This window comes from Dipodomys spectabilis, unplaced genomic scaffold (assembly GCF_019054845.1).
Source record: "Dipodomys spectabilis isolate Male_0828 unplaced genomic scaffold, ASM1905484v1 ptg000095l, whole genome shotgun sequence".
In the NCBI taxonomy this organism is placed as follows: domain Eukaryota; kingdom Metazoa; phylum Chordata; class Mammalia; order Rodentia; family Heteromyidae; genus Dipodomys; species Dipodomys spectabilis.
This window is the reverse complement of record NW_024870772.1, coordinates 7,207,365-7,232,222: the sequence shown is the minus strand read 5'-3', so window position 1 is coordinate 7,232,222 and position 24,858 is coordinate 7,207,365.

Genomic DNA, 24,858 nt, shown 5'->3' with positions numbered 1-24,858 from the left:
GTTTTTATGAGACATCTTCCGTCATCCAAGTTACCTTTTCATTACAAATAAACTGACATTTTTCTCTATTTCTACTACATATTTTGGTTTCATAAATGTGTTAGTGTGGATTCCTTAAGTATCTTGCTTTTCACTGATTCGTGCATTTGTAGATTTAGGTCTCCTGTCAAATGTCAAATATAGAATGTGCCATTGCTTCCTGGTATTTGTCTCAGCTCATTTTCTCCTCTCATTTCAAGAAATCAGATGACACAAATGCCACATGTTTTGGGATATAGTCCAAAAAATCTTAAAGAAAACTTAATCTTTTTATTTTGTACAGATGAATGTTGGATCTTAGTTTCTCTTTCTCTCATACAGCTTTGGAAAAGGCTTGAGGATTCTGCCTTGCTAATGTTTATAACCCTGAAATCCAGTCTACTCTTGACACTCAATTATGGACTCCTTATTACTTCTGGTTAGAATATCAGATCTACTCTCCAATAAGATGCTATTGATGTCTCCTTCACTGTGTAAATACTACTCCTGTTATGCTCTCCACAAACACCTCAGAGCTGAGTCTTGTTTTATGAGTCTTTTTTTTTCAAGTTGGAAGTACACGACACATTGTTTGGCTGTCTCTGATAAAACCCTGGGTCTGGTGAGGAGTGAGTTTAGTGGAAGTAACCCTTTTATGCCTAGAATACATAAAAATCTGGGCTTACTTTTTGAAGTATGGTGGGAAGATGAAGAAGTAAGACCACTTTCTGTAGATTTTTTCACTCTGGAAACAGCTATTTTAAAAAGTTGTCTGTCTCCTTAGACTGCCACTTTCTTTTTCTGACTAGAGAGCTGCCTTCTATGCAGACATTCATGTGTATGTGTGTGTGTGTGTGTGTGCATGAAAGTATTGCATTTCTAAGTTCAAAACCTCACTAGCATACATTCTAGGTAGATGCAATATCAAAAACATTACAGAGTTTTTCTGTAATGTTCATCATCAGATTCCAAGGATTCTTGTTAGTATATCATATTCTCCTCAGGTTTAAGATCATTGTTATAGACAATCACTAGGTTTTTTAGTTGTACTTACAAGAATAGAAAAGAACTCACCCTCAATTTTCAGAGTAAACATAATATTGCCATATGAAATCTGTCACACAAACATAGATGCCCACTGTAATTCTATCAACGACATAAATTGAAATAATGTTAATCAACATGAAGAGAAGAATGCATATTATAGTGGATTTGATGAATTGATAAATGTATATGTAGATACTACAAATATATACATATGTACATATATATATAACAGTAATGAATCAAGGAAAAACAAAATTAAGAATCTTCATATTGACTTAGATAGATTTCACAGTACTAGTGGAAAGATGATGTAAAATAATGAATATACATCTTCTCACCTTTTAAAAAAGCAATGGAAAAAAATGAGCTTTACACCTGGGTGCAGTGGCTTAACATTTGTGATTCAAGTTTCTCAAAGCAGAGATTGAGAAGATTGTTGTTCAAGGCCAATGGGCAACACACTATTGAGATGTGGGGTAGAAGATACATGGAAGATTTAGGTAGACTGAGACAAGATTAGGGTAGAAAAACCAAAACCAAAACAACACCAAACAGAAATCCAATAATGCTCCATCAAAAAGTTACTAATAAAAATATCTTCATAATAAAAGGAAGGACACAGGGCATAGCTCAATGAAAGAGTATCTTCATATCAAATGCTAAAAGCCCAGTTTTGTTACCAACAACAAAATATGTATTTCATATATGTGCATGAATGCACATAATGCATGTATCTCTCTATATAGTTATATATTATGAGTGATTTAAAATATATAGAATACGTTGATAAAATATGATTTAAGACTGGTTTGGGGAAAAGTGCTTTGCTTGAGAAGAGTAGAATAAGAAAAATACAGGAACCAGAGTAAACTACAAAAATCAAACTACCAGGAAAAAAAATCTTTTGTTATGACACGGTTATGTTCAAGCTTTGTTTGCAGAGTGTATTAATGTATTCATTAAAAAAACAAGTGTTTAGTTCTATTGATACTAACTATGCTTTTTAGTAATATTTGTCAAATATGAAAATTGAATAATAATGCAAGACACCTTTCTGAGCATCTTTGTATTCCTTTATCTTACATAGTAAACACTTTATAGTATTTTTAATTAATAAGTTTTTTATTGTGAATATACCATTCAGAGGGGTTACAATTACATGAGCAAGGTAATGAGTATATTTCTTGAGTACATTTCTTACCAAGCATTGTTGCCTGCTCTTTTGTTTCCCCTTACCATCCTGTCCTCCCATCAACCCCCCCACCTCCCGCCAAAGTCTTGTACATCTCATTGTTGCAATCGGTCCAAAATTATACCAATATCAAATATAGTGAAAACAGGGGTTATACCATAGGGGAGGGACATACAAAACAAAATAAAATCATCTTATAAAGATGTTAGAAACAATAGCAAGAAAGAAAAACCATTTGAGTCCTTATCTTGGGGTTCATTTCACCTAACATCAACTTATCTGACCATTTCTGCTTGATCTCAGACAGATACAGTATTTTTAATTATCAGCATACATCTCAAAGAGAGAGAATTGTTTTTGAATAGATACTGAATTTTAAATGGAAACATATCAAAATAAAAATTTATAAAAATGAAACATCTAGGTGATGATATGCTATTTCTCAGTAAATATATAGTATTAGATAATAGCATTTAAATGGTGTCAGAGAACATTATACTGAAAATTGTGCATTAATGTTTCTTTGCCTCAGAAATAATCTCATCATCTACATCCTAAATTGTTAAAAATAAAACACAAAAAAACATAATTTTGTACTAAATAAGATCTTTATTTTATCTTATAATTGGAAAAAAATGAATGCTGGATTATATTCCTTAATATATTTCATCATATGCTTTTCTTACTTTTCTGATACTTCTTTGAATCCTATGCAAAATCAGAATTATGTAAAGATATGTAGATATAACTGATGACTAAATATTAATTTGTCAAGAGGACTGGCTCTCTTGATCATAAGTATACTGTTGTCAGTAATTGCTGTAGGATAGAAGAGAAAGCTTGTAGTACAGTAAGTCAGAGATATGTAACCTTACAACAAGGGAAGTTTAAATGTAACCCATAACTATTTTTAAGTGAAGTAAAGCTAATTGTTATTTAAAAGAAATGATTATATTTTTGCTGCCCCTTAGTAATTCTATTTTTCTTAGTAATTCTATTTTTTCTCAATCTAATAAAAAATAAGACCAAAATCTCCAAGATGTTGTTGTTTGAAATTTCTATTAAGAAATTCTTAATCTGTTTCTTTGAATTATCTGACAATTTGACTGAGTTTTAAATTTAATATATTACATTCTAGTGACATATTTTTAATCTAGTAAGAGCTTACTGAGGTTATTTTTGTAAAGAAGTTTTATTTTAAATATTTAGTTCTAAAAATGTGTGAGGAATTCATTTTTTCAGTCAAGCACAGTAGTGTCAATTATTACAATTTTATTATTTTTTTCAGTCCTAAGGACTCAGATGAAATGTTAAATACAAAATTTGTTTTATATTTATATCAAAGAATAAAATGAAAAAAACAATATTTGAATTATCTGGCATAAATGACTAGCAATTAAGGTCAAATTTATTACCTAAATTGACTTTTGTCATAGTCTATTTTGAAATTTATATTTGTGATTTAAATGCTTATTTTATATGTGTAAATATTTATATAAGCAGGCATATATATATATATATATATATATGTATATATATATATATATATATATATGGGATTTTTTTTTTGGTTTTGGGGCTTGTACTCTGGACCTGGGCACTGTCCCTCAGCTCTTCAACTCAAGGCAGGTGCTCTACCACTTGAACCAAAGCACCATTTCCAGTTTTCTCATGGTTAATTGGAGATAAGAGTCTCATGGACTTTCTTTCTAGGGCTGGCTTTGAACCGAGATCCTCAGATCTCAACCTCTTGGATCTGGTGATATATATCTATATATATAGATATATATATATATATATATATATACATATTTATATCTTTGTAGATATTGCATACAAATTGTAAAAGAAGGCTATGAGAATTTCCAAAGATATATTATGATATTTCTCCTTAAAAAGGTTATACAATTTACATGATTTTCATATATTTTGACCCATTTAAGTCATAAGAAGATGTGGACATGTAACTGAAGTTATGCATAATGAAATATGGAAACACCAATGTTATCAAGGTTATATGTAAAAGTACCTAAAATTAGACTACCATTTTGCAAGCACTATCCTGAATAGTTTTAGAATTGAGATGACAGTTAATAGTAAAGGAGGAAATGGAACGAGAAGGCTGTAACAGGAAATATATATTTCCTTTGCTGATATTTAACAGTATCATTTTTAAATTATTCTTAACATTTCCTACATTTTATGAATTATTCTCTGTGCTGCCATACAGTATTTTTTAAAATAAGGCATGTTACATTTTAGTACCAATTATTTATTGTCATTCTTTAATAGATTCCAAGTTTTACTCTTGATCTTAGCCCTCATTTATGTATACATAGCTCCACCTGCCTTACAAGCCCATAAATTTATAGTAACCTACAGATGTATTATGTAATGTAGTTTCTTAAACTGCACAAGAAAGAAGGCATTTGCATACATAGCTTTTGAATAAGTAAACTCTGAAAGATTAATATTATATTTTGTGTATTTTCAAATGTGAACATTTAAACATCATAAAAATGTATGAAGATTCTTAACATTAAATGAAGTACAGTAGCCATACAAGTGTCTACAGATACTATGCTGACATTGTCTAAGCAAAGCACACATTTATTTATTGTTTTCTTTCTATTTTGCCATTTCCAACACATGTACAATCAGCTTTTGTATGTATCTTAATAATTTACTGCTATCCACTCACTTTTGTTTGCCAATATAACAAGGAAATTCAAGTTTATTGAAATCAAGGGTCGTGTCTTATTCTTCTTTATATAATGTTTCTAATAGTGTATATATTCTGATTACAATAGCCTGCTTTGCTATCACTAATCTTGGGTTGGTCAGAATAGATTCACAGAGAAACAAACAAACAAAAAAGTCAGACTCATGTTTTGATCAGAACTCCACACCCACATCTGTTAATTTTTCATATTCCCTCCTGGTATGTAGCAGTGTGCCCAGCTGTAAAGTGTGCTGTCTCCAGGACCTGAAGTAGTCTCTCAAATTTCTTCAAGTTGTAAGATATATAATATTGATACTTCCAATTGGGAGGATATCTCAAATTGTCCGATCATTGGTTCTTACTCTGTCTTTCTGACTCTGCCTTTCAGCTTCTCAGCCTCTCAGCTTCTCTGCATCTGTGAATCTGTGTGTCTGTGTGTGTGTCTGTCTGTATCTCTCTCTTTTTCAGGATTTGAATTCACAGCCTTGGACTTGCTAGGCAAGCCCTCTACATCCCCAGTTGTCTAACTATCCCACGCCTCAGTTTTAGTTGTTTCTCAGGGAGGATCTCAAATTTTACCTATCTTGAATCCAGCTCCAGTGAAACCTGGATCATATATTTCCATTACTATTCCCACTTAATTGGTTAAGATTATGTTTTTCTAACATGGTGCCTCAATTGGTATTGAACTATTTTCCTACTGATCTTTGCCCCCACAAGTAACTGAGATCACCATGAACAGTCTTTAATTATTTTTGGATTATGATTGTATAAACATATATACATTTTTTTTCATTCTTAGGATGGTAATACAGAATATCTCCAACTTCATAGAGTATTTCTACTTATCTGGTATAATTGGCAGTATAGGTACAAATAGTTGGATTTATGTGATATTGTGAAGGATAACCTTGTAGCATAAATGCTTTTGAACTTTGTTAATACTAATGGAAGAGAGTAGTTAGACCTTTTAATCCTAATACGTAAATATTCTATTACCTATTCATGTCAACATGAATTGTTCTTAAACCTATTTATTGAATAGTAAAAAGAGCAAAATTTATTTTCAAAATGAATGGCCATTCCCAGCTACCTGAGATAGTGATAATAAGCTCTTGGTTAGTTATTGCATCTAGAATGGTGACAAATATTAATGCTAATTAATAGGTTTGCTAATTAGGTTTGGAATAATCTATTATTATTGGCCAATATCTTTCTAGGCTAATCAAATGTGCCTTTGCCCAAAACTAGATTCCTTGAATTTGTATATCCTTAAAATATTTTTGGCATTTATTATGAAAATACAGTTGAATGAGATTCCATTTATTGTCAGTATTCTATTTCAATCTAACAAAAAGCCAATTATTATTCTCCATATTCTCTAACATTAAACTTAATGTCCAATAGACCTCAAAATATTCATAGATCCCCTTGCTTTTGGTGCCTATGTCTCTCAGGTACTACATTGGTGCTTTAGGTATTTTCAAAGTATTACATATGAGGATCTGGCTTTCAAGGTTCCTGGTCATTCAATTTTGCTTTCATTGAAAGATTTAATAAAAGGTAGAATCCTTGTCAGACACTCAATTATTTATTATTAAAGCTTATTATTCTATAACTATAGGTGCCTTTTCATTAACCAGCTGTCTGATAGACTCTCTTGGTTGCCCTTTGGACTATGCTGCATTTCATGATAAATGCATCCACAGATTTTTCTGTACTTAAGTGCCACTGCTCTAGAGTGTTATTTTTGTAATTTCTCTTTGGAAGCTGAGCTCTCTAATGGCCTCTAATGTTGTCAAGAGTGCTCACATGTTGAGTTCATTAAAAATAAAATAAAAACAACAACAAAAATCCCCAACTCTTAGTGACTTAGTGACTCTGTCACTACCACATTCCTTACCTACTTGAGAAATGGTGAGTCACCTGACCTTTTACTTGCAGTATAGTCACCTGAGAACTTTTAGGTCTTCATGTTATACAGCAACTGCAACAAGAGCTATGTATGGTTATTTTTATTCCTCCTTTTACACTGTGTGATGCAAGTCTGTTTCTTTCAATATAATTTGAGGGAATTATGGTGTCTTGTAATATCTCAATATGTGATCTAAACATCAAGTTTATCCTATGTATTAAAGTCCTGTCCAAGATAACTAAATACAAGCCAGGCTAATATTTCTTTCTTTTTCTTTTTTTTTTGGTTGTTCCCTGGGCTTGCGCTCTGGGCTTGGGCGCTATCCCTCAGCTCTTCAGCTCAAGGCGAGTGCTCTACCGCTTGAGCCACAGCACCACTTCCTGTTTCTAGTGGTTTATTGGAGATAAGAGTCTCGCAGACTTTTCTGCCAGGGCTGGCTTTGAACGGTGATCCTCATATCTCAGCCTCCTCAGTAGCTAGGATTACAGGCTTGAGCCACCAACACCCGGCTGCCAGGCTAATATTTCTAAATCAATAAACCCAATCTTGATCATATAATCTTAGATTCAATCCACACTTACTACTTTGTTTTCTGGTGGCAAATTCCAGCCAGAATTTCCATCTAATTTTGCTTTCAGCCCCTTTTCTTCTACTATGATAAAGTCAAGACAATAATTAGAAGAATTAGGCTACAATCTCAACAGTACTGATAGGGAACCGATTCTGATTTGAGATGGAATTATTCTATTCTGAAGCAGAGATCTCCGAAATAGCTCAGACAAGAAATATATAGTTCACTATGAGCAAACTCTGATATACATTAAAATACATAACACATTATAGTCAATATATAGTCTACTATATTCAGACACAAAATATATGGTCTAATAAGGGCTTAGGTACAAGAGAGAGGTAGACCACTTCGGCAAAACTCATGAATTCACAATAAACATATAAGTATTCCTAATGACTTAAACCAGGTAAATCTCTTTTTGTTAACTTATTTTTTAAGTCATTGGACTTAACTTAGGCCTGGGCAATCTCCTTGAGCTCTTTTGCTCAAGGCTAGGTTTCTACCACTTTGAACCACAGTGCCACTTCTGATTTTCTGGGCGTTAATTGGAAAAAAAGAGCCTCCTGGACTTCCTTGCCCAGCTGGACTTCAACCATGATTCTCATATCTCAGCCTCCTGAATAGCTACACCTGTAAGTCACCACTGCCTGGTTAAGCCAGGTAAATCTGGATTGTGGTAGAGCAGTCTACACATTTATATATACATATATAGAGATATGTCACCCTACACACAAATATACATACACGTATATATATATATGTATGTATCTACTAACTATATCAATTTAACTGTCCATCAATATCTATATAAAATACACATGAGGAACTGGAGCTGTAACTCAAAGTGGTAGAGACCTGATCACTTGCCTTGAGCAAAAAACCTCAATGTCACCACTGAGGCCTTGAAATCAATCCCTATGGCCAAGAAAAAAAAAAGAATAGGAAAAAAAATATATGTATATAACACACATGATCATACCCCCAAAATATTTTACCCAAAGGGACATATAATATAATATAATATATCTTCCTCTAACTCTGCTAATTACTGCCTGGAAATAACTAAAGCATAATTCATTTATCATAGATAATCTTAGAATACAAACACAGTAAATAAGATAGCCCATAAAATTACAATATTTTTATAATCATCTCTTGCCAAATACATTCATTCAGGAAGTGAAACTATTGCACTAACCATTTAAAACTGTATAAAAATATGTCTTGATTATACATACAAGTAAACTAAATTGAGGTTTAGCTCAGATTTGTGCCTAAAGTTCAAAAATGCAATTTTAAAAGCTAACAAAGAAGAACAGTATGTCAAAACATGGAGGATACTTTCCACATCACCTAGTGTTCAAATTTCTACATGCTATCATTGACCCCAAAGTACTAAGGTGAGTTAGAAATACCTGATGTCAGTCAAAGGGAATAACTTGATAGCTCATCCATCCTTTTCAATATCCCATTGGGCCAGGTAGAGGTGAAATGGTAAATACTGCAAAGTCATGAAGATTGATGGCACCCACTGCTTCCAAGTAAACCCAATCTGCATGCAAAACATTTGACACATGAACTGATGGAGAACGAAGGATGTTTGCCCAGAAAAAGTCCTTCAGCAAGCTCAATTTCAATAGCCATTTGTACAGCAAATGAATGATCTAATAGGTCTCAGAGAAATCAGCAAAGCCATGAAAAGAATTCAAAGCCACAAACTAAATAAAAAGAAATTATTAGCTATACTGCGGTAGGCAAACAGTAAAGACTTAAGTGATCAATACTTGACAAGACACATGACACAGACTTCATGTATAGGTCACTCTCACACACCATTGTTATTTTTTTTTCTTTTTTCCTTTTCTTTTCTTTTAATAAATCGACTGACTCATGGACAAGGCATATAAAATGTCACTTTTTATCTCTCAGTTGATATTTTCCTCCAAGAGAGGGGGAAAAAAACTATCTATTCACCTCTCTGAGAGATTTGATCGAAAAGATAGTCACTCCTGATATAAGGTTTAAAGGGGAAAACTGCAATCAAGTGGAAATTTTTGTCAGTATCTTAATCTCTGATTTGTAGAAGGTTTTGCTTTGGGATATTTGGTATGTCTGAGGATTGCCACCAAAGAGCCCTTCTGTTCTTTAATGGCTGCACTAAATCTTAACAAACGTGAGCATGAAAACTATTGTGCTACACTTGTGAGGCATATATCAAAGTAATATTTTTTAAAGCTTGGGAAGGCAGTTGAATCATGCATGCTCTTTATGGAGCTCTGATCAGGCTGATAAAGGCAGTTCAGCTTCAATAAATGCTTTTTAAGTGAATGTTTTTGGAAAGTGAATAGGAAATTCAAAGCTCAAACTGTTGCCAAACTGCTCCCCCAGCACTTTGATCTCTTTGTTTCTGACATTTTGTTGAAAATGTCTTGTTTTCATTAAAATATTGGCATCTAGAGACTAAGAAAGTTAACTGTAGTCACTGAAAATATAATATACAGTAAATCATGGAAGGACATAACTTATTAAGTACTTTGTACACATTCCTTAAAAAAGAAAATCAGTTCCCTGTGGGGTCTCATACAGAGCTGAACTTGTCTGAGGAAAGGTTCATATTGTTAAAAGAGAGATAAGCACAGAAGATAAATCAAACTCTAGGCACTTTGCCTCAAGCCAAAGAAAAAGAGGTTTTCTTATTCAAAAGCCAGGGAATTCTATAATATACAAAAGTATTAAAAATAAAAAGGATCACGGTGAGAATTAAGAGCCATGCATTGTATACACTTTTTAAAATTAGGAGTATAGAATACCATTTTTAATTTGATGAAAGAAAAGATATGAATTATGATCTTGAAATTTAGTGTGTCAGGAGCATTTTTTGTATCACTAATGATGCAGGAATCTCTTATCTTTTTGCCATGTTTGATAATTTATACCTTCTGCAACTTACAGATTGAATTTGTTTAAGTGTAGTATATTTGCAAAAGCCAAAAATAGTGACTTGAAATTCACTCAAATATAAACACATTTTAGTACAAAATCAAGAGTACTTTACACATTTAGGTATTTGTGAAAAGCAAAGCAAAAGGTACAATAATGTCATTACCTGCAAATATTATTAATGATGATGAACAAGAAGCATATTTTACTCTAGCCTACTTAAAAATTTAATCAAATATTTGTTTCAATATGTTGTTAGTGGTAAAGTTTAAAACTTTTTTGAAAATTTTTATTCCATAACCGTGTTAACTAAATATATTCCCTAAGACAATACATGAATTTGTGATAATTTTATATTTCTTATTTGTTCACCAATATTAGGCTGAAAAACATTCTTCTTCTGAACATCTGAGAAAAATCAATAGAAAGTAAATTCCAAATTGAAATAGGAAAAAATATTCAATGGATAAGACATACACACACACACACACACACACTCATCCAATTGAAATAATTTTCATATTCTTACTTAACTCTGACCTATATATTAAGGAAAATACGCTGGAATGTGTCACTATTTCAAACAGCTTCAATCCACTTACTGATTAAATAATTATAAAACCAAAAATATTTTTCAATTGGAAAGCAGTTTATGACATCTATGTCTATATGTATCTATCTATTTATCTATCTTATCTATATTATAAGGGAGGGAAAATTAGGAAAGGAGAGAAGCTGGAGAAGGGATGCAATCAGAGTGCAATACATATGTATTTGGAAATAAATAGTCCATATCATTGATTTGTATAAAATTTATAGGTGTTAATAATTAAAATAATTTTATAAATAGAATAAATTCAAAAAATAAGCTTTCAATTGCATCATATTTGTTACTTTTAAATATTTGTACAAAGGAGTTGCAAATTAACAAAGTATTCTCATCTATTCCTCCTCAGTCCATGGCTTTCCTCACTCTCCTCATAAAATAAATTGAATTATTGGCTTCATTCCCACCCTTTTCTCCTATTCCTTCATCTACCCATTTCCCCTTAACCTCATTCCATCTTTTTGATGTACTTGCTTCCTGGAGTTTATTTTCTTGGACTTTGAACTTACTTTTTTAAGGAATTATACTATTTTAATTGTCACTTAAATCTACCTTATTTTAATTAATACATATTTGTACATTTGCATACCACCCAACATTTTTACTTATAAGTTTGTAAACTAAATTTAGCTTTCACAAATATGGGAAAACAAGAATCTTTTTTTCTATCTGGACCTGACTTATGTTACCTCCTGTAATTTTTTTTACAAGTCTTTCCATTTCTTTAGAAATTATGAAATATGAAATATAGAACTTATAGAAATATGTAATGAATGCATACAATTCCATTGTGTGTATATACCACATTTTCTCAAAGAGTACTAAAATAAACATGGTTATGCTGAAGGCTTTAATAAATCCTGGTTTACAATCTTGGATAAATGCCCAGGATTGAAATTGTTGGACTACATGGTAGTTTTATGTTTTTAATCTTTCGGAGAACTTCCACAAGGCTTTCCAGAGTGGTTGAACAAATGTGCATTCCTATCAACAGTGTATTAGGGTTCTTTTTATGCTGAATCCTTGCCGGTGTCTGTCATTGTTTGCTTTCTTCATAAAGGACCTTCTAATTGAGGTGAGATAGGAGCCCACCGTTGTTTTACATTTCCTTTATGGCTAGAGATGATGGATATTTCTTTAGGTACCTATTGTTGATTTTTTTTACTTCCTATAGGAAGATTCTCTTTAGTACATCAGTCCATTCATTAATTGGGTAGTTGCTTTATTGAGGATTTAATTATTTAAATTCTCTTTATATTCTGTGTGTTAGGCCAATGTCTAATGTATAGCAAACACAAATCTTCTCATTCCGTAAGCTGCTTTTGCATTGTTTTGTTTTTGTTTGTTGTCTGTGTCTTTTTAATTTTTTTTTAAAATTTTTTTGGTCAGTCATGTGGCCTGGACTCTGGGCCTGGGCGCTGTCCTTCAGCTCAAGGCTAGCGCTCTACCACTTGAGCCATAGCACCACTTCTGGCTTTTTCTGCTTATGTAGTGCTGAGGATTCGAACCCAGGGCCTCATGCATGCAAGACAAACACTCTACCACTGATCCATATTTCCAGCCCTGTTGTCTGTGTCTTTTACCACACAAAAATGTTTTAGTTTGATATTGAAAATTTGACAATTCATAAGCTCTTTCCATGAGAATGGTAATAGAATGATTTGAAAAAAATTCAAAGTAATTTTGCTGAATAACAAGAACAAAAATAATTGTGCATAGGTGAAGGCACTGAAAATAAGAAATAAATAAGAAATAAAGTACCCAACATGTATCTTAGCAAAAAAAAAAACAAAATAAGAAATAAAGTACCCAACATGTATCTTAGCAAAAAAAAAAAAAAAAGATAGACAAAGAATATAAGGGTGGCAATTGTCTTTCAGATGTTTAATTCTAGAGGTAGTAGCTAATGCCAGGAGGTAAAGTAGAGTCACAGTGACTCATAGACAGAAGAAGAGGATTTGAGTTGAGTTTTATCCGAGAAAGGTAAAGTGCATGTACTAATCATGTAATTTGAATATGATCATATGAGAATGATGGGAAGAGATGGTAAGGGGAAACAAAGGAGGAGGCAACAATGCTTGATAAGAAATGTACTCATTACCTTGCTCATGTAATTGTAACCTCTTTGTACAGTATTTTTCACAATAAAAAATAAAAAAGGTTTTAAAAAAATCAGTATGATTTCAATATTATAATAAATAATGTGATAAAATGCTAATTGATCACTAAAGACTATAAAAATAACAAAAATAAGACTGAATAAGGAAAGATCTAAATAGATCTTTAAATGTAAGAAAGAATGTCTAATAAACATACATAGAATATATTTCAAAAGCAAAAGCAAATAATAAAATTAAAAATCACAAGGAATACAGTGAAGTCTAATTTATATGTATCTACCTTAAAAAATAATAGTCCAAAAATAAAATTTGTGGTCAATACTGAAAATGACTCTCAGATTCAACCTTTTGCATACTGCAAGAAGAAACCAATGACAAAATACAATCTAGATATAGATATATTAAAGTAATTTTTTAGATATAGATATATCCATTTTTCTTTCTTTCTTTCTTTTTTTTTTTTTTTTTTTTTTTGTGGTGAAGCCTGAACTCTGGGCCTGGGCGCTGTCCCTCAGCTCTTCAGCTCAAGGCTAGCGCTCTACCACTTGAGCCACAGTGCCACTTCCGGTTTTCTGGTGTTTGTGGGACATTAGAATTTCACAGACTTTCCTGCCAGGGCTGGCTTTGAATCACGATCCTCAGATCTCTGCTTCCTGAGTAGCTAGGATTACAGGTGTGAGCCACTGGCACCCGGCTCAGATTAAATCTGATAAAGCAAAAAGAAAATCTTAAAATCAACTTTATAAGTAATAATCCTGTTTCAAAGAGCAAGACATATCTACTGCTGAATACAGATTCTACCAGAGTGGAATTCTATACTCCTCAACAATGAAATTAAACTACATTTTCAGCAGGCCCCGGTGGCTCACATCTGAAATCCTAGTTACTCAGGAGGCTGAGATCTGAGGATCATGGTTCAAAGCCAGCCCAGACAGGAAAGACTTCAAGACTCTTATCTCAAATAAACCACTCAGAAAACTGGAGGTGGCACTGTGGCTCAAGTGGTAGAGCCCTTGCCCTGAGCTGAAGAGTTGAGGGACAACGGCCAGACCCAGAGTTCAAGCCTCTCAAAGGACAAAATAAAAATCAGATGCTCTATCCAATAGTTATTATTTAAATAAACTGATGTGCTGCTCCCCAAATACCTGTATTAAGACCTATATTATTTTCTTTCAATTGTCTATTTGATATTGCTACTGAGATACTTCATCAACATGCCAAACACAGTATGTTATATGAAAATGTACGTCATTGCCCACATCTCTCCTTCCCAGATGACACATTTTACCACTAGGCAAAATGCTGCTTAGCAAGAATAACCAGCAAACTAATACCAATAGTAGTAGTAGTAGTAATAGTAGTAGTAGTGAAGGACAGTCTTTTCAATAAATGACGGTGAACAATAGGATGTTAATTTGCAAAACAGTAAAATTGGACTCCCACTTCAAACCACATACTCAAATGAATTCAAAGTGGTCAAACAATTCAATTTTTTCATGGTTGTTGGAGAGAAGAGTTTCAGGAATTTGTCTGCTTAGGCTGGCTTCCAATCACAATTCTCAGCTCTCAGCATCCTGAATAGATGGGATTGAAGAGCCATCAATACCTGACTTTAGTCAAATCTTATACTAAACAACTAGCAGTAGTGGACTTGTAAGATAGATGAGTTGGATTTGAAAATGGAAAATAAATAGGTAACATGATGAGGATTTTTTGCAATTATACTTAATGACAGAAGATCAATTCCTCTGTAGCCCTGAATTTTGTTACTGTTAAAGGCCTAAATAACACAGAGGTCTTAAAGTTTATATGGATGTGTTAACTGAAGCCATGTCATTCTTCCATGTTTTTCTTGTACTATATTAGTCTGAGTGCCCTATGCAGAAACAGAGAAACATAAGCACTGATCTACTTATCTATAGAGCACTCACCCATGTGATATATGTAAGCTGACTTCTGGGAAATATATTTTGATCTATCATAAAAGAAAAAAACATTATCATATCAAGGAAAATGTTCAGAAAAGAGACTTACTTGTTTACTGAATCAAAATTAGTCTCTGTGGGTGTTGAATTGAAATCAAATTTCTGTTAAATAGGGCTCTAAGAAATCAATTGGAACCAGCATTTAATGACCAGTTTGCTAACAGCTTGAGCAAAGCCAAAGGCAGCTACCACTAAAACAAATTAGTTGTTAACTGTGGTAATAACTGATTTTGCAAGGATTATTACTATTATAAGCAGTCATCAATCAAGCTTTACCACTGAGTCTAGAAAAGTTTATAGCCAAAGATTATTATTATTTTTATTGTGAAAATACTGTACAGAGGGGTTACAATTACATGGGCAAGGTAATGAGTACATTTCTTATCAAGCATTGTTGCGTCCTCCTTGGTTTCCCCTTACCATCCTTTCCCATCTAGTCCACCCACCCTCTCAGTCCCTGTCCCCATGCCAAAGTTGTAAAGTTCGTTTTTCGACATAACGTCTTATACATCTCATTGTTGCAATAGGTCATTTATGCCCTCAGTTTCATACAATGAATTCTGCTTAACAATCTGAAATCATTTAGTGCTAGATTTTCTGCTTTGTTGTTAGCAACATTATTAATATTTCTTTTCCTATTCTTTAACTATAATGGAATGAATTTATGGAATTCTCATTGTTCATTTGATTATTTGTTAAAAAATATGTGAGTCATATGTTTGAGACTCAACTGTGTCCACATTTCAAGCATATATTCATAAAGCATTTTTAATATATAAATTTTAATATCCAAGGACATTATTAAAGAAAGTTGGTTTCATGAGGTTTTCAATTCATCATGATAATTAATGACTACAGTACTTCTTGATCACTGTCAATGCTATGAAAACCTTTTATACAATTACATAAAGATAACTAAATACATAATAAATTAAATTAAATGGTTAAAATTGATTGCACAAAATTAATTTGGCAGCTATTCCAAAATATAAAGAAAGTATAAAATAAAAGGGGAAACAAAGGAGGAGCAACAATGCTTGATAAGAAATGTACTCATTATCTGGCCCATGTAATTTGAACCCCTCTGTACAGAATTTTCACAATAAAAAAAGAAAAACCAATAAAGATCTATACAAGATCAATGCTCTAGGAAACATAAGTATATAACTCCTAAAATTTTAAGGAAAAAATTATGCATTTTTGTAAACCTATATCAACCTTAAATTTTGAATAGTTTTTTAAAAAATAATGTATCTTTATTTCTTACTAAAAAAAACAACTCAAGTGAGGTTAGAGTTAAATTCTGTATTGTAAATGAAAATATATTAAACTGATCTACAATTTAATTTTGCAATATTTTCAAATGATGTGATCCAAATTAATTTTGTTTCTAATTAATTACCTATGTGGCATTTTTAAAAATTATTTTTATGGCCTGTTTGAACAGTGGTTTATTCTGTTGTTGCATTTCATTTGAAACACAGTCACAGAAGTGTCACCACTTCACTGTGTAATATGGGTTCCTCTAAATATTTTAAAAGTATAGACTCCATCACTGGAAATTGGAAAACTAATGAATTATATGGTTGTGAATGTATTTTAATTAGATGACCAAATGATAAGTTACTAATGCTTTTGCTATTTGGTTGTAGCTTAGTCTCTTATTTTTAAGTTGCCTTTCCAATTAATTATTTGGAAAAGTTAAATACAAATTATTATGCAGCTAGCATAAAGAAGTAATCTTTCATAAAAAAATTTTAAAAACCTAAAACTAAAATCTCATATCTGTAGCACACAATATTGACAAATAATATACATTCCATCATTTTATGAAAATACCATATAAGAAAAGTCATGTTCATAATGTGCTTTATTTATTTTCCTTTTGAGTCTGACTTAATCTTTCTGTTTTTCTCCTTCCTGTTAGAATAATTTATTTTTAATCTTAATTTTTATTGTAAAGATGATGTATAGAGGGGTTGCAATTACATATGTAAAGTAGTGAGTACATTTCTTGTTGAATTTGATACTCTGTTCCTCATTTTTTCCCACTCCCCAGCAATCGCTGCTCTCATTAGTTCAAATCATTTCCAATGTATTGTCTTGTGAATATCACTATTTCATTGGTTACCCTTTTCATTAATCTCTCTTTTAAAATTAAAATTTAAAAACCATGTTAAAAGATGTTTTTGAAAGGAGTACATTTACGTTTCTTCTGTATGTCTCTGGAGATGACAAGTTCATGCACATCATAAATGGGAAAACAGGTATGTGTCATTATGTTTAGCAGAATCCTTTTTATCCAGATTTCTGCAACCTCCTCAGTTTAGAGGAATACAGGTTTGGACAATCAATTCCACTCTTTTCCTGATTTAAATTGCTTGATTCTATGTAACTATTGATCTAAACCTGTTATTTTAGTACCTATCTGAACAAACTCAACTATTTTAACTTAGTCCCTGTTTTGATAATAATTGTTGAACATAAATTTTACCTAAATAATTTTGCTGTGATAATCTTTTAAATATTATCTTCAGTAGTTTATGGAGTTTAGTAGTTTTAACAAAGTAGTTTATGAACATAATACATCTTAATCAATGTCATCCCTGTCAACATTCTCAATCATCCCTTCCTTCACTCTTGTAATTGTTTTAGTATTAAACATGGAATTCTTGACTGTATTCTCCCTCTCTTCTTCTCTTCATTTGTCTAACACTTTTCCATTTTCCAACACCACCCACCTTTTTAAATAAGTTTTTTATTGTGAAAATACTCTACAGAGGGGTTACAGTCACATGAGCAAAGTAATAAGTACATTTCCTATCAAGCATTGTTGCCTCTTCCTTTGTTTTCCCCTTAACCTCCCTTCCCTCCCACCTCCACAAATACATCCCCCTTCTCCCATCCACCCCCCACTTCCCACACCCCCAACCCCACCTAAATTGTAAAATTCGTTTTTCACATATCATCTTGCACATTTCATTGTTGCAATAGGTCAACCTGTATCCCTATTTAAACATTTTGTTTTTTCTATTCCCCTCCCCAAATTATACCAACATCTAATATAGTGAAAACAGAGGTTATACTGTGTGGGAGGGACATACAAAGCAACAAAAAATCACATGGTATCTTATAAATATGTTAGAAACAATAGCAAGAAAGAAAACAAAAACAAAAAAATATTTATGCCCCTATCTTGAGATTAATTTCACTTAACATCAACTTATCTGACCTTTTCTGCTTGTCCCAGACATATACTACTTATTGAAAATAAGGGAAACTATGGGACCTATGTTTCTTTGTGCCTGGAGCTTACTTCACTTAATATTATTTTATTAATATTATTTTTTTCCATTTCCTAACAAATGGAGCAATATCATTTTTTCTGATGGAAGCATAAAATTCCATTTTACATATATATGCAAATATATTTATATACATATGTATGTAAATATATATTTTACATATATGTAAAATGTGGCATATACATACATGTGTAAATATGTATATATGCAAATATAGAATTTATATATATGTAAAATATGGCATATACATATACATATGTATATACATATGTATATACATATATATACATATGTATATATATGTATATGCCACATTTTCTTGATCCATTCTTCTACTGAGGGGCATCTAGGCTGATTCCATACCTTAGCTACGATAAACAATGCTGCAACAAACATAGTTGTGCTGGTAGATTTAGTATGGTCTTGTTTGTGATCATTTGGGTAAGTGCCCCAAAGTGGGATTGCTGGGTCATAGAGGAGCTCCCTGTGGAGTCTTTTGAAGAACCTCCATACTACTTTCCACAGTGGTTGAAAAAGTTTACACTCTCACCAACAAAGCAGTAGGGTTCCCTTCTGGCCACATCTGTTGTTATTAGAGTTCTTGATTATAGCCATTCTAACTGGGGTGAGGTGGAATCTCAATGTTGTTTGGATTTACATTTCTTTTATGGCTAGAGAGGTTGAGCATTTTTTCATGTGTCTATTGGGCATTCTTATTTCCTTTTCAGAAAAGTTTCTCTGTAAGTCTTTATCCCACTTATTTATCGGGCAGTTGTTTCTTTGAGGATTTGTTGTTGGGGGATTTAAATTTTTGAGTTCCAAGTATATTTTAGATATGAGACCCTTGTCCATTGTATGCCTAGTGAAGGTCTTCTCCCAATCCATGGTTACTATTGGTCTTGATAGCTATGCCATTGGCCAAGCAGACACTGTGAACCTTGTACAATCATATTTGTCCAATCTTTCTTTGATTTGTTGTGTTTCTGGGTCTCTGTTAAGAAAATTTTAGCCTGTGCCAATGAGACCTAGGGTTTTTCCTATTCCATCCTGTAAGGTTTTCAGGGTGTCTGCTTTGACTGAGGTCTTTGATCCATTTGCAGTTGATTCTGGTGCAGGGTGATATATTAGATCTACCTTTATTTTCTACAGGTGAATAACCAGTTTTGCCAGCACCATTTATTGAAGAGGCTTTCTTTTTTCATTCTAATTTTAGCTCCCTTATCGAAGATTCGGTGGCTATAGGTCTGTGGGTTCATTTCTGGATTTTCAATTCTATTCCATTGGTCCTGAGGTCTGTTCTTGTGCCAGTACCAAGCTGTTTTGATTACTATGGATTTGTAGTAGAGTTTGAAATTTGGTATTGATATTCTTCCAGCACTGTTGTTTTTGTTAAGGATCATTTTTACTATTCTGGGTCTTTTATTGTTCCATGAATTTTTGGATTACCTCTTCTATTTCCTTGAAGAATGAGGCTGGAATATTGATAGGTATCACATTGAATTTGTAAATACATTGGGAAGTATTGCCATTTCCATAATGTTGATCCTTCCAATGCAGAAGCATAGGTGGTTTTTCCACTTTCTAAGTTCTGTTTTGATTTCCTTTTTCAAGTTTTTAAAGTTTTCATCATAGATGTCCTTCACTTCTTTGCTTAAGTTAATTCCGAGGTTTTTTCTTTTTTGTGAGGCTATTACAAATGCAGTTGTTTTCCTGATTTCAGCTGTGGTCTTCTCATTGTTGGCATATAGCAAAGCCATTGATTTTTGAGGGTTACTTTTATACCCTGCATCTTTGCCAAAGTTTTGAATCATCTTGATTAATTTGGGAGTGGAGTCCACGGGATCTCCACCTTTTTTATGCACTTGCTACTTGAATTTTTATATTGCTGAACTTTTACATTGCTTTCTTATGGAATTACACTATTAGAATTTCACTTGAATCAACCATACCTCAATTAATAATTTGCATCCACTTGCTTTCCACCCAACATATCTACTTACAAGTGTTTAAGGTAAATTTAGCCTCCACATATAAAGGAAAGAACTCATCTTTTGCCTCTTTGAGCCTGACTTACTTCACTTAACATAATTTACCAGGTCTTTCTACTTCCTAATGAGTGGTAAAATATCATTTTTTTTCTAATGGATAAATAAAGTCTCAGTATGTGTTTGTACTACATTTTCTTGATCCATTTAGTCCACTACAGAACATCTGATCCCATAAGTTGGTTATGGTGAAGAGTGGTAATAAGCAATAAACATAGTTGTGCTGTTTTGTAAATACATTTTGTAACAATAATTATATTTTTTAAAGCCATAAATGTCCTTAACAATACAATCTGGTTGAGGCGAACTCAAGAGATATCAAGATCACATAATTTAAATCCCATTTCAACATGTTTATTTAATCGGGTTACTCTGTAGTAATCCACTGATTTGTTCACACTAATATATCTTATTAATTTTCTATGAAATCTTTTTTGGCCTTATCTTCATTACTGGCTTCTGTAGAGATATTTTAACTATATGTTATATATAATTAATTATTTTATGCTTTTGACTCTACCATATATTTTAAGCATACGTAAATGAATACCAGAGGCTCAGATCAGAAAAATGGAAAGTTTGCTTCTATTATTGATTCTTCTTTGTTTTACTGATGAAATATTAAAGACGAAAATTTATGTATGTATGTTTGTATGTAAATAAATTTTTCCATATATTTTGATAGAATGTAATTATTTATTATGTAAAATACAATGAATGAAGTGGTAGCTCTCACACGTACCATAGATTGCTAAAAAAATATATACATTATAATTATTGGCTATTTTCAAGTTGGTATTATAGAAATTCAATGATGTTGTCACTCTTTAGTCTAGCAAAAGGAGCATCTAGGTAAATCAAAAAGGTTTTACTTTTAAAAATATTAGTCATATGAGGAATCCCTTGTACTTTATAAAAAGTGTTACTCACAGTAAAAGTACCTCAAATCTAAATGCCTCTCTAAGCTATATGTTCCATATGTGCTTTATTATTTAGATATGTGTCTAACCAGATAAACTATAGTTGATGGCAAGCAGGAAATATTTTAAGTAACTGTGAAATTAAAAACTGATATTCAGGGAAGGTTTTTATGGAGTTCTATCTATGACTCACCAACTCAGCTCCTCAACCTATTACTAAATTCATCCAGATAATAAAAAAAATTCAAAATTTAGGGGCTGGGAAGGTGGCTCAGTGGTAGAGGGCTTGCCTTGCATGCATGAGGCCCTGCGTCCAATTCCTCAGCACCACATAAGCAGAAAAAACTGGAAGTGGTACTGTGGCTCAAGTGTAGAGCACTAGCCTTGAGCTGAAGAGCTGAGGGACTATAAACTATAGTTTATAGTTATATTTTATAAATATATTAAAGTTGTGTTTAAGTTTATAAGTTTATAATTAAGTCTATATTAAATAAATATACTAAATTTATATTTCCAGTAATATCCAGTTTATCCTGAAATTTCACAGAATATAACACTTGTGCTCCACAAACTTTCAACAAGCTAAAACAAATGAGATCAAGTCACAGAAAAGCACACCAAATGAAATACCTGAAAAATATAATCAACCAATGCATAAAATATGGGTCTCAACATAAGATGAAAATTGAGACAAGAAAATTTAATACTGTTTTCAATTGATGAAAGCAAAAATGTCATACCTACAATCTATAACCAGATTAGGCTGCCTTCAAAAGTAAAACAAACAATTTTCAACTGCCCAAGCCTAAAAGAATTAAATGTCAGTTGGGCTAAGCTAAAGGAAATGTTAAAACCTATCTGTTAGGCTAGTAATAGATAAAACTTGAGTCTACAGAAAGGAAATAGAATAACATTTCATATTTGGGAGTTTTTAAGATTCTATAAATTTGAATGCATAAATCATTATGGCAAATATTCAAAATAAATACCACATATAAATTGTATACATTTTTGAAGGAATATATTTACAATGCATCTATTCCTCACCTTTCAGAAATTCAATAAAAGCCTCCAAAACTGGGAGATATCAAGTACTATATTTTAATTTGCCCATCAGTAGTTTTGTCAGTTTCATTCACTTAATTGAAACCAGTGATATGCATAAGACAATCACTTGGAAAAGATCTGAACACCTTGAGGAAGTTGGGGGCCAGGGAAATTAGGAGAAAACTGAGGGAAAGAGTAATAAGTTTGGCTTACTTTTTACTTATTACCTTCCTTATGTAACTGTAACCCCTCTATACATCACTTTAACAATAAAAAAGAAAATAGTCATTAAAACATTTTTGAAATAAAGAAAGAAACCTTGCATTTGTTAAAGTTTTTCTATCCATAATAGTGATCTATGTACAAAAAGAAGTCTCAGCTTAGCAACTAAGAATATGTAATATAATGCACTAGACCACTATAATTGTGTCAGTTTTTGAAATGAAAAATGAAAATTAAATTATGCTACTTCTAAGCTTCTAAAGGAGAGTTATTAAAGATATTTTCATTAGGCTATGTAGGATTTGGGGACTATAGATAAAAAATGTCACTGTCTTCTTTTAGGATAATATTAAATATAAGCAGATTATCCTTAAATATAAGACAAATTTTATCTTCTGAAGCACAACATTTAACTATATAGGTGTTTTTCATTTATTATATTTGGTGTATATTCAATACTGAGATGAGACACCATTCTTTGACAGTCACTTGAGGGGACTCAAGTTTAGGTTTGAGTATCTTATATTACATTGTGAAAGCAAAACTGTAACATTAGTGCAGATTGTCACTGGAGATAAATGGATTATCTACCCAGGTAATAGTCTCATTTATCTAGATTTAAGGTCTGTTCAGTTGCTCATAAAATAAGAGCTACTTTTTTTTTCTCCCTGGGACACAAAACACCTAGATTAAATTGATGAAAAAATGACACTGACTCATGCAGATAAATGTAGACGTGTTGTATAGGTCTGTTTTTTTTCCACTCAGTACATTTATATTAAAAATAATTTTATATTGAATTAATTAAATTTTAAATATTATAAGGAAGCTATTATAAGCATTATATTAAACTGTGCAGTTCCAGAAACAAATTATAAAATATGTGGAAACGTTTGGATTTTTTCAAATCATACAGAATCATCTGATATTCTGAAGATATTCAAGTAATATTTGTCATCAATTAAATTATAAGCTATTTAAAGGTCTATAAGAATGCAATACAAGAAGTTTGTCAAAACTTGCAGCAACTTCAACATATGTATCAGAAGTGAATATTGGGTTGATTAAATGACATTGGAGTAATTTAAATCTAGCAGTGAAAAAAACTAACATAAAAATGTATCTATAGTTTATAGAGCTGTTGTTAATCTTGAGTTTAGAAAAATGAATAATATGAATCAAAGAAATTTTGTAATCTGACAATTTTGAATTATACAATGCCACTGTATCTAACACAAAGCAGAATATAGTTCTGCCATCATTGTCTCTACATGGTTCATTATATAAAACAACATGAAGAGCTATGAGTTACCATAAACCTAGTTCCAAAATTTTTAGAAAATGTTATCTTATGAATTCCTTGACTGTGTATAACTTTAAATAGATTTGTATAAACGTAAGTAACTTTCAGATAAATTATATTTCCTCTGCCACAGAAGTATACAGTCACATGCAAGACACAGCCATCATGTTTACATTGGTATTAGCATTGGTGCAAGCATTACTATGTTGCCTAGGCTGGACTGATATTTACTCATTGCTCAGCTTCCCACTACGTCCTTGCTTTAGCTTCCTAAGTCCTAGGATTACAGTTATGTTCCATCCAAACTAGCTCTCCCAATCTTTAACAATGGGTATAAATAATAATCGATAAAGCTAGAATTTTAAAAAAAGATGGAAATGTCTGAGACATGGTTACTCTTGTTTAGTACATCTCCATCACTGACTTTCTTCAAATCTTCCTCAGTAGTTCCCCAGAACACTCTTGCCTGACACCATTTGGGCTGTTAAAACAGAGCACCATAATGAAGGTGATTGATAAACAACAGACATTTGTTGTCATACCCTATAAAACTTTTACACATAAAAATAATCTTTTGTGTAATAAGAACAGTTAAAACTAGATTTCAGGCCTTATAAAAGTATATCTTTCAGGAACACCACACATTTTTCTCCATGATCTTTAATTAAATCACTGACAGAAATGTTCTGAGATGTTAATGAGCACAGGTTTCTCTTATCTTCAATTTTGACCTTCAACTGAGACATTTTTTCCCCTCAACAATGCTATTATGAATACAGATATTCAAAGACACTCAATTTTTGGATAAAATATGTTAAAATGTATTCTATTAATTTGTCTTTTCTCTAAAAGTTATCTATTATGTTTACTCCTAAGGAATAATACATCATTATTCT